At 36.9% G+C, this 9,136-nt stretch overlaps 1 long non-coding RNA gene across 1 annotated transcript in view; it reads left to right on the forward strand.

The window, feature by feature from the left end:
- LOC145716548 (uncharacterized) overlaps positions 1 to 6,658 on the forward strand; it is a 41,480-nt gene extending 34,822 nt beyond the window's left edge. Inside the window, exons 2-3 of the long non-coding RNA XR_014139317.1 lie at positions 2,825 to 2,890; positions 3,675 to 6,658. This is a non-coding gene — a long non-coding RNA (uncharacterized LOC145716548). The remainder of the gene's footprint in view (positions 1 to 2,824; positions 2,891 to 3,674) is intronic.
- Positions 6,659 to 9,136: the final 2,478 nt, after the last annotated feature.

Raw genomic sequence — 9,136 nt, forward strand, 5'->3', positions numbered from 1 at the left:
TCACATCTTCTTTATCCATTCATCTGTTGAATGGCATCTCAGCTCTTCCACAGTTTGGAGAAATAGCAACTATTTTAGGTATATGCAGCAGAAAAACAATTTGGAAGACAGCTATGCTCACCACTAGACTACCAATGCTGCACAGCCAGAAAAACAATTTGGAAGAGAAAACACGTAAACCTCATGGAGAGACTACTTTTAAGAAGATACCCTTGCTACCTCCTTAGGACATCGATACTACAACTACTGTCTCAACTTGATTATTTCCAAGTTGAAGTTAAGTGCAGGTGAATCCGATAGGAAGAGGCTGGGGCCTATTCTCTTGTTCTAGCTGCAAGGGAATGTGTGAAGACACGTTTCTAGTTTAGGCGACAGGACTCATAAGTGAGAAGTTCTCACCTAGAGAAAAGGTGTTCACTATTTCCTGAAGGAACCATAAGCATGACAAATGTCCACCACACTAACATAAAGTCAGCAAATGATCGAATGGCAGGGGGACAATTGCAACCCAGATGAAGATGAATGTTTAATGTTTCTATAATATAGAAAAAGTCCCTACAAATTGTAAAGAAAAAGACAAATTACCTGATAAAAAAACACATCAAGTATATCAAGAGGGAATTCACAGAAGAGTAAATTCAAATTTCCTATATTAAAAATAACAATGAATTGGCACTTTATTGAGCAGACTGACAAAATTTAAAAGTTTTAATAAACCTGCTGGTGGGCAGTGGAATATAATATATAATATAATAAACCTGCTGGTGGGCTGTGCTACTGGAATATAAATTATTCCCACCTTTTAGAAGGCAATTTAACAATGTAAAATTTAAAATAACCATAGTCTTAGAAGCAACCCCATTCCTTAGAAGTAAAAGCACCTCCATATAAAAATATATATACAAGGATGTTTATTGTCCTTTTTTGTGGATGCAAAAGACTGAAAATGTGAATGGATGTCAGTTAAAAAAAATACATGATACATTTATACTATGAGCTATTAAAAAAGCATTTACAAGGAATGAGAAAAATCTATGTTATTTCTCTTGGAGTTATTTTGGCAATGAGTTGTTGAGTGAGAAAGAAGAGTAAGATGCAGAGAACCAAGTAGAACAACATACAAAACACACTGAGAAACTGAAGACATTGAGTTTTTTAACAAGAATCACAATGGGTTATGGACGTGAAAGAGGGTAAATTGATGCAGGTGGCGAAGAGGAACAGAGACTTGGGGAGACAAGAACAAATCAAGAGTTGCAAGTTAAAAACATCATGAGGAGCACTGGGTGTTATACACAACTAATGAATCATTGAACACTACATCAAAAACAAATGATGTACTATATGTTGGCTAACTGAACATAATAAAAATAATAATTAAAAAAACATAGCCAAAACTCTCGTTATGGAAAACTGCTTATGTGAGTTATATGTATACCTATTTCAAGAGAAATTATAAAGGAGTTTAGGTTTCTAAACTTTAGACATGTCTAAAATAGGTGAAAAAATATTTCATGATATTACAAAGTAATATGTAAAGAATGATTCCATTAAAAAGTAAGTAAACAAATAAATGTGTGTGTGTGTGTGTTTGTGCCAGCAAGATGACAGGACACACCTATTCATACTGGTTTCCTCAGGGTAGAATCGGAGAGCAAAGAGTGATTGTACTTATAGTAATCCTAATTTTGAAATTCAAAACATATTTTTAATTAAAAATATATGTTAACATCCTGGAATGTATTATAAAGGAAATAAACTCTATTTGATTCAGAGAATAATTGGAAAATATCAAGTAAGAGAGGGTGGTTTGGGATAGCCTTGCTGAGGCGAGTATCTAAGCTGAGACCTGAAGGATAACAATAAGCTGTATTGTGGAGGGCTGGACAAAGAATGTTTTTAGCTGAGTCCACAGGCCTGATAGCTCGTTTGAAGGGCAGAAAGGAAGCCAGGGCACCTGCTGTGTTGGAAGCATGTGGGTGGGTTGTGTGAGTTAAGGTTAGAGAGGCAGGGCCTTGTAGACCACTGCTAATAAAAGTTTGGGTTGTAGACCACTTCTTGTCAGCAAGTAAGTGAGGACTTAAAACCTTTGTAGCAACTTCACATTGCTGAGGCTCCAACATGTGATTATCTCAGTTCAGGTATTTTCAGACTTGCTAGGTGCATTTCATGTTGCAAATTGCTGCTGGTCATGTGCAGCAGGACCATATGTCAGTCCATGATGGATTAGAAAAAAGCAAACGCAAAAACAAACTCATCCTCTCCACAGGTAGTTAGAGAAGCACTGTTGTAAACCCTGGAGAGATGTTTTGTTGCTATTCTTAGAGTATTGGGAGACCACTGAAATTTTTAAAATGAAATGAGCCTTTAGGGGAGTCTGAGTGACTCAGTTAAGCAGCCAACTCTTGATTTTTGGCTCAGATCATGATCTCCGAGTCCTGGGATGGAGCCCTGCGTTCCACTCTGTGCTCAGCAGGAAGTCTGAGGATTCTCTCTCTCCCTCTGCCCCTCCCCTTGCTCACCCATGCATGTGCTCGCGCTCTCTTTCTCTAAAATAAATAAATATTAATAAATGAGACTTTATATATGTTTTACAAAAAAATAAAATCCCTGGTTTAAAACTGGATTTATCCCAGCTTTCAGTGTGCAGAGTGGATTGGAAAGGATCAAGGGTTAAAAAGAGGAGAGTAGTTAAGAGACTTGTGGTGGTGCAGGTAGGAGATGATGCTGCCCAGACTGGGTGGTGGCAGCTGTGTAGGGGAAAGGAAGAGAAAGAGTCATGAGGAACCATACATGACTTCTGATTTCTTTTCTTTTGCCTTAGGAACCGTACTTTATGATAACATCTATGGAGGGAGATAAGGGATAATAAGAGAAGAAGAATTTGAAGGTAAAAGTCAAGAGTTCTGTTTCAAGCAGTTTTAAATTTGAAGTGTATATTACAAACCAGGTGAACATACAGTTCATCAGAGAGATCTGGAATTAAATGGCATGGTTTGGGGCTTTATAGCGTGTAGATATAGGGTGAACAGTGGTCCTGGTTTGTCCAGGACTGTCTCCATTGCAGTATCGAAAATCCCAAGTCCTGGGTATCCTCTTAGTCCTTGGCAGACTGGGGCAGTGTTTAACCCTGTATAGATGATCCATAGGATTGGATAAGAGCACCCTAGGAGTTCACACTCAAGGATTGAATCAGGCAAATACTAGGAGGGAAGAGAATCTTAGATGGTTATAACTAGTGAGGTAGATAAGTAGAAAACAGAAAAGTGTCAAAAGGGAAGAGAGGATGTCAAGCAAAGAATGCTGATGAATGTCAGGTAAGAAGAGGACAGAATAGTAGATTTGGCAAGATGGTGGTCACAAATGACCTTAACAAAAAAAAGATTTTTAAGAGTGATGGGGGAAAAAACTACAGTATTTTAAGTTAAAGAAACCAGCATGGCAGAATGGCAGAAAACAGGATTAGCAGATGCTAAAAAAATCATCCCAATAACTTTGCAATGAAGGGAAATAGAGGAATGGGCATTACTTAAAAGAGGCTGGAGAGAGCATAAAGGGCTATGATTCAGCGTTAGGAAGTGAATCTACTACAAGAGTGCTGGGGGTTTGCCAGCATTGAGTATCCATATGAAAATTTTAGCAAAAATTTAGTGTTGTTTTCTTTTTCTTCCTAGTTGGTGATCTACAATTATATTCAGCGTCTCGGAAGCTGGCATGAAAAAAGTTTTAAAATGCATTCAACTAATGTATGCGTTTTCCAGGGGAGGATGCGAGAGAAAACAAAAGGCAAGCAATAATTAAAAGGGAATAATTTCAACTAGAGAATATGGACTAAAGGCCAGGTGAAAGAGGGAACAGGACACAAATAGAGGGTGAAAAGCAGAGTCAAAGTTTTAGATGTTTCACTGAAGCTGAAGAACGTAAGCTGAAACAACAGCAGGTGGCAACCAGAGAAAAGAGTGATTGATTTTAAGATTTCACGTGCAGTGAGTTACTGCTGGTGCAAAGTCAACATCACTGGCTGGGAAGGGGGTGGAAGAACAGGTGATTAGAGGTGAGGAAGGGAAGGATCTGTCAGGCAGGTGAAATGGTTCCTCCACATGAATTCTGAAGTCACCAAGAATGATGGCATGAATAGGAATGGAGAAGAGGAAGAGAATGAGTCCAAAGCAAATGTGAAGGAGTGATTGAGTCAATACATGAGAATAAGAAGGTGTAGGGGGTGATTTTGTCTTATGGTGCAAGCTTCAAACAGGAGGGAGTCATGCACACCAAACTTCTTCCCTTCTGATCCTATGGTATATGGGGTATGATAGAAAAAATACTTTGCTTTAGACTGTTGCAAGGAAAGTTACGTCATCAGGACTTAGGAAGTTAAAGATAATATTCACAGAAGAGTTCGAAGGGATAAGGGAATCTCAGGATGACATACTGACTTCATAATTTGCAGGACCCAGTACAAAATGGAAATGTAGGAAATCATGTCCAAAAACCAGTTAGAATGTCACGATGGTGACAAATGAACATTACATCAAATGTGAGCCCTTGTAAGTGTGGGGTCCTGTGTGACTGTACAGGTCGCATGCCTGTGAAGCTGCCACCACAGTTTTTGGGGTTTCACGCGGCTAGGAAAAAGATTTGGGAGAGAAGGCAGAATTTGGTCAGATTAGGAGATATATTAAATTTCTTTGTTTGAAGCTGCTCTGTGCCTAAATGCTTAAACACTATTATCATTTAATGCTTCTAATAGATGAGGTGAGTATTATTTCCTCATTTTACAGATAAGGAATGTGAAGCACTGGAAATTCAAGTGATTTGCCCAAGGTCACAGTAAGTGGAAGCCTGGTTCTAGATCTGTGTTTCTAACTAGCAAGCTCTGTAGCTTATCAGTGGATCTAGAGATAATAGATGGTTTGGGAGGCTCAGACTTTGGGTTGACCAAAGTGAACAGGAGTGCAAGATGTGATAGGATTAGTCCTCATGAAGTCCTTAGAGAAGGAAGAAGAATCGGCTACAAAGTATAGTTTTTTGTTTGGTTTTTCTTTAAACTATATTGAGGTACAACTGACGTGTAATATTTTAGGATATTAAAGTATACATTGTGATGATTTGACATACATTGTGAAAGGTCCCCCTGTTCTGGTTTAACACATCCATCATTTCACATATTTATCTTTTTGTTTGGTTGGTTCTTTTCTGGTGAGAACATTTAAGTTCTACTCCGCAAAATTTCACTATACAATACAGCAGTATCAGCTCTAATCACCATGTTTTACATTAGATCTTTAGACCTCATGTGTCCCAAGAAAATGAAAAGAGGCTATCACAGAGGCATCTGCACAAAGAGAGACGCTCTTTGCGACGCTATTCACAATAGTCAAGATATGGAAAGAAGTGTCCATCCATGAATAGATAAAGATGAGGTATATATTTTTTAAATGGATATACAATAGAATATTATTCAGCTATGGGAAAGAAGGAAATCCTGCCATTTGCGATAACATGGATGGACCTTGAAGCATTATGGGAAGAGAAATAATCCATAGAGAGAAAGACAAATACTGCTAGATATCACATATACATGGAATCTTAAAAAAAAAAAAAAGTCAAACTCATAGAAACAAAAAACAGAAAAGTGACAGCCAGGAGCTGGAGGGTGGGGGGAGAGGGAGAGATTGGTAAAAGGGTATAAACTGTCAACTCTAAGGCGAATAGGGTCCAAGGAGCTAAAGTCGAACATGGCGACTATAGCTGGTAACGCTGCAGGGTACGGTTTTGATTCCCTAACATGTAAGTATTCTCAGTTATCTCTCATGTTCTACTTTTAAAGAAGAAAAGTGCTTTCTTGGAAATGTGCTTTTCAAACAAAGTGTTATAAACAGAAATAATTTGATTAAATTATTTGATGAAAGTTTGAGAAACAAAATTGAGTAAATGAAATCATTATTGACGGAGGTGGCACAAAAGGAAAAAAAAAGTCCTCACATACGGATGAATTTTTACACACTGAAAAATTATTTATGTCCCTTAGGAAAATTTGTGATCTAATTTCTTAGCTCTCTGGTTTGCTTTGGCCCTTTACATAAGAACCCAATAATCCTACCAGGTACTGCTTGGTTTGCAGGCAGAATTATTTCATTTATGACTAAATCTCAGTTTATTCTTTGTCTCCAGACTCTTTGACACTGCTCTGTGTATGAGGGATTGGGGGAGGAAAAGATGCAATTAATTTCAGTCCAACTGATTATTTACCAATGCTTTTTGAAAAAAGATACAGCTGGTTGCATGATTTATTGGCCTATGTAATCTATGTACTTATTGAAATATGAATTGATTAATGTTCTCTGTCTAAACTTTGCTTTTGTTTTAATCGGCCAATTATAAATAAAAGTTTTGGTCTGTTTGATATAATCCAAGGTAGAAAACAAAGAACAACTAAGGAGTAGGCCTCCTAATGTTTTTAATGCATTCCCTGAAGTCTACCATTTCCTTTCCAGTTCTGTATTTGAGATGAGTGCATCTGTTCGCACACTTGTATATGTGACACCTTGTAAAGGCCCAGCTAGATTAAAAATGAAAGAAATACACTCAGCCTCTTCCATTTTCAGCATTAATGAAACGAGGAATCTTCAATTATGTTCCTTAGTTAATAAAGTTATAGATAAATTTTCAGAATTAGAATATAACAAAATACAATGCTACTATATCAACTATATCTATCACTATTTTGATATCATCCTTATGGAATTTAAGTTTTATTTTAACTTGTATATTTAATTGTTGTTATGGACTCAGTTGTGCTCCCTTCAAAATTCATACGTTGAAGTCCTAACCCCAATGTGACCATGTAGGCAGATAGGGTCTTTAAAGAGGAAATTGAGGTTAAATGAAGTCACAGAGTGAGGTCCTAATCTGAAAGGACTGGTGTGCTTAGGAGAAGAGGAAAGGATACCGGGCTGTCTGTGCACAGAGGAAAGGCCACGTGAGAACATAGTGAGAAGCCCAAACAGAGAGGCCTCAGGAGAGGTCAGCTCTGCCAGAACCTTGATCGTGAACTTCCAGCCTTCAGAACTGTGAGAAAATTAACTTGTGTTGTCTAAGCCTCCCAGTCTGTGGTATTTTGTTATGACAACCCTAGAAAACTAATGCAGTTTGAAATGGTTTTATCTTTTAGCACTTAGTGTGAAAAATAATTTACATCCATCTTTTTTTTAGAACTAGCATATGTGATTTTGCATAAATGTCAAATGGAGACTAAAAAAATTCTATTTGAATGAAAATAGACATGATTTCCTTACTCTGAATTTAACATGTTACTTTACATTAAAGCGGTAAAGATTTTCACCTTCACAAATAATTTTAATCTTATCACAAATGTTGATTTGATAATATCTAGAAAATATAGAAGAATAAGAGAAAAAGTAAAACATAATTTCTTATCCTACTATGTAAACATAATTACTAAAAATATTTTGATATATCGATAAATCCAGTAAAAAAATAGTCTAGGGATTAACTATATACTCTGTTTCTTGAATTTATAATTGAATACATGGATATTTCTGTGTCATTAAATATACTTCATTTATACACACACACACACTTTTCTGAGACTATGGCATCAAATTTTATTGCATGAATTTAGCATAATTAATTTATTCTTATTGGATAATCAGATTTTTGAATATTATTTATGAAAATAGGACATATGATAAATTCACTCTGACAGTTTCAGAAATTAACATATAAATGTTCTCAGCTATCTCTCTTCTTCTAAAGCCTGTCTTCTACCTTCTAAAGAGGAAAGATACTTTATTGCTTAGGCAGTTGCAGGCACTGGTATTTGCTGTGTTGATCCAGGAAATCAATGAAGTAGAGCACTGTGTATGTCTAGGAGGCTACATTAACTCATGTGAGGAGCATACATGCAAGAAAAGGAAAGAATATTGAGCCAAAAAGATGGAGAAAAAAGGTGACAGAGAAGAAATGGCCAGCACTCAGTTGGGGAGTTTTAATAGAGAATCAGAGTTACGGGCAACAGTGGTCAAGCTGTGATGAATAAGGTTTTAGGGAAGATAAATGGGAGTAGAGGATTTTTAGAACTTCTGCAGTGTAGTATGACTAGAATTACCCATTCAGAAGTCCTTTTGAGAAATAGTAAAATTTACTATGTACTACATTGTACACCTGAAACTAATATACACTGTATGTCAACTATACTTTAATAATGAATAGTTTTTTAAAAAGTCCTTTTGAGAAATAGTAAAAAAATTAGTTTTAAGTAGTTTTTTAATATTTGTAGATTTGGAATATGTTTTCTTTAAAATTAAAAAGAAAATGTTAAAAACTACTTCATTTGCAGTAGAGATGTACATATTTGCAGCCCAATTCTTGAATGCACCATAATTTATTACTAACATGCCTGATAAAAAGAATATGCATGGGTGCCTGCGTGGCTCAGTCAGCTAAGCCTCCAATTCTTGGTTTCAGCTCAGGTCATGCTCTCAGGGTTAAGAAATCAAGCCACATGTCGGACTCTGTGCTCAGTGCGGAGTCTGCTTGAGATTCTCTCTCCCTCTCTTTCTGCCCCTCTCCCTTTTCGCACATACTCTCTCTCCCTTTCTCTCTCTCTCTCTCTCAAATAAACAAATCTTAAGAAAAAAAAGAAGGTACACAATTTGAAAGTTTTCATCTATATTTTCAAATTCCAACAAATTATATTTTATCTCCACCAGCACTATTTAAAATGCTTGTTTCTTGTTTTCTTAGCACTTCTTTGACTTTGCCAATCTGATAGCAAGCTCAAATTATTTTAATATGTATTTGTATTAAATGTGTATGGGGGGGCGCCTGGGTGGCTCAGTCGTTAAGCGTCTACCTTGGCTCGGGTCATGATCCCGGGGTCCTGGGATCGAGCCCCGTATCGGGCTCCCTGCTCCTCGGGAAGCCTGCTTCTCCCTCTCCCACTCCCCCTGCTTGTGATCCCTCTCTCGCTGTGTCTCTCTCTGTCAAATAAATAAATAAAATCTTTAAAAAAAAAGAAAAAAAAATGTGTATAGGTATTTTCGCCTATTATCCCTCTCTCACACTCTCTCAATATTGTGAATGATAGGGCTATAAAAATTGCTTTTTGTTT

The sequence above is a fragment of the Leptonychotes weddellii genome, chromosome 12 (genome assembly GCF_054177405.1).
Source record: "Leptonychotes weddellii isolate Sample4059 chromosome 12, ASM5417740v2, whole genome shotgun sequence".
Lineage (NCBI taxonomy): Eukaryota > Metazoa > Chordata > Mammalia > Carnivora > Phocidae > Leptonychotes > Leptonychotes weddellii.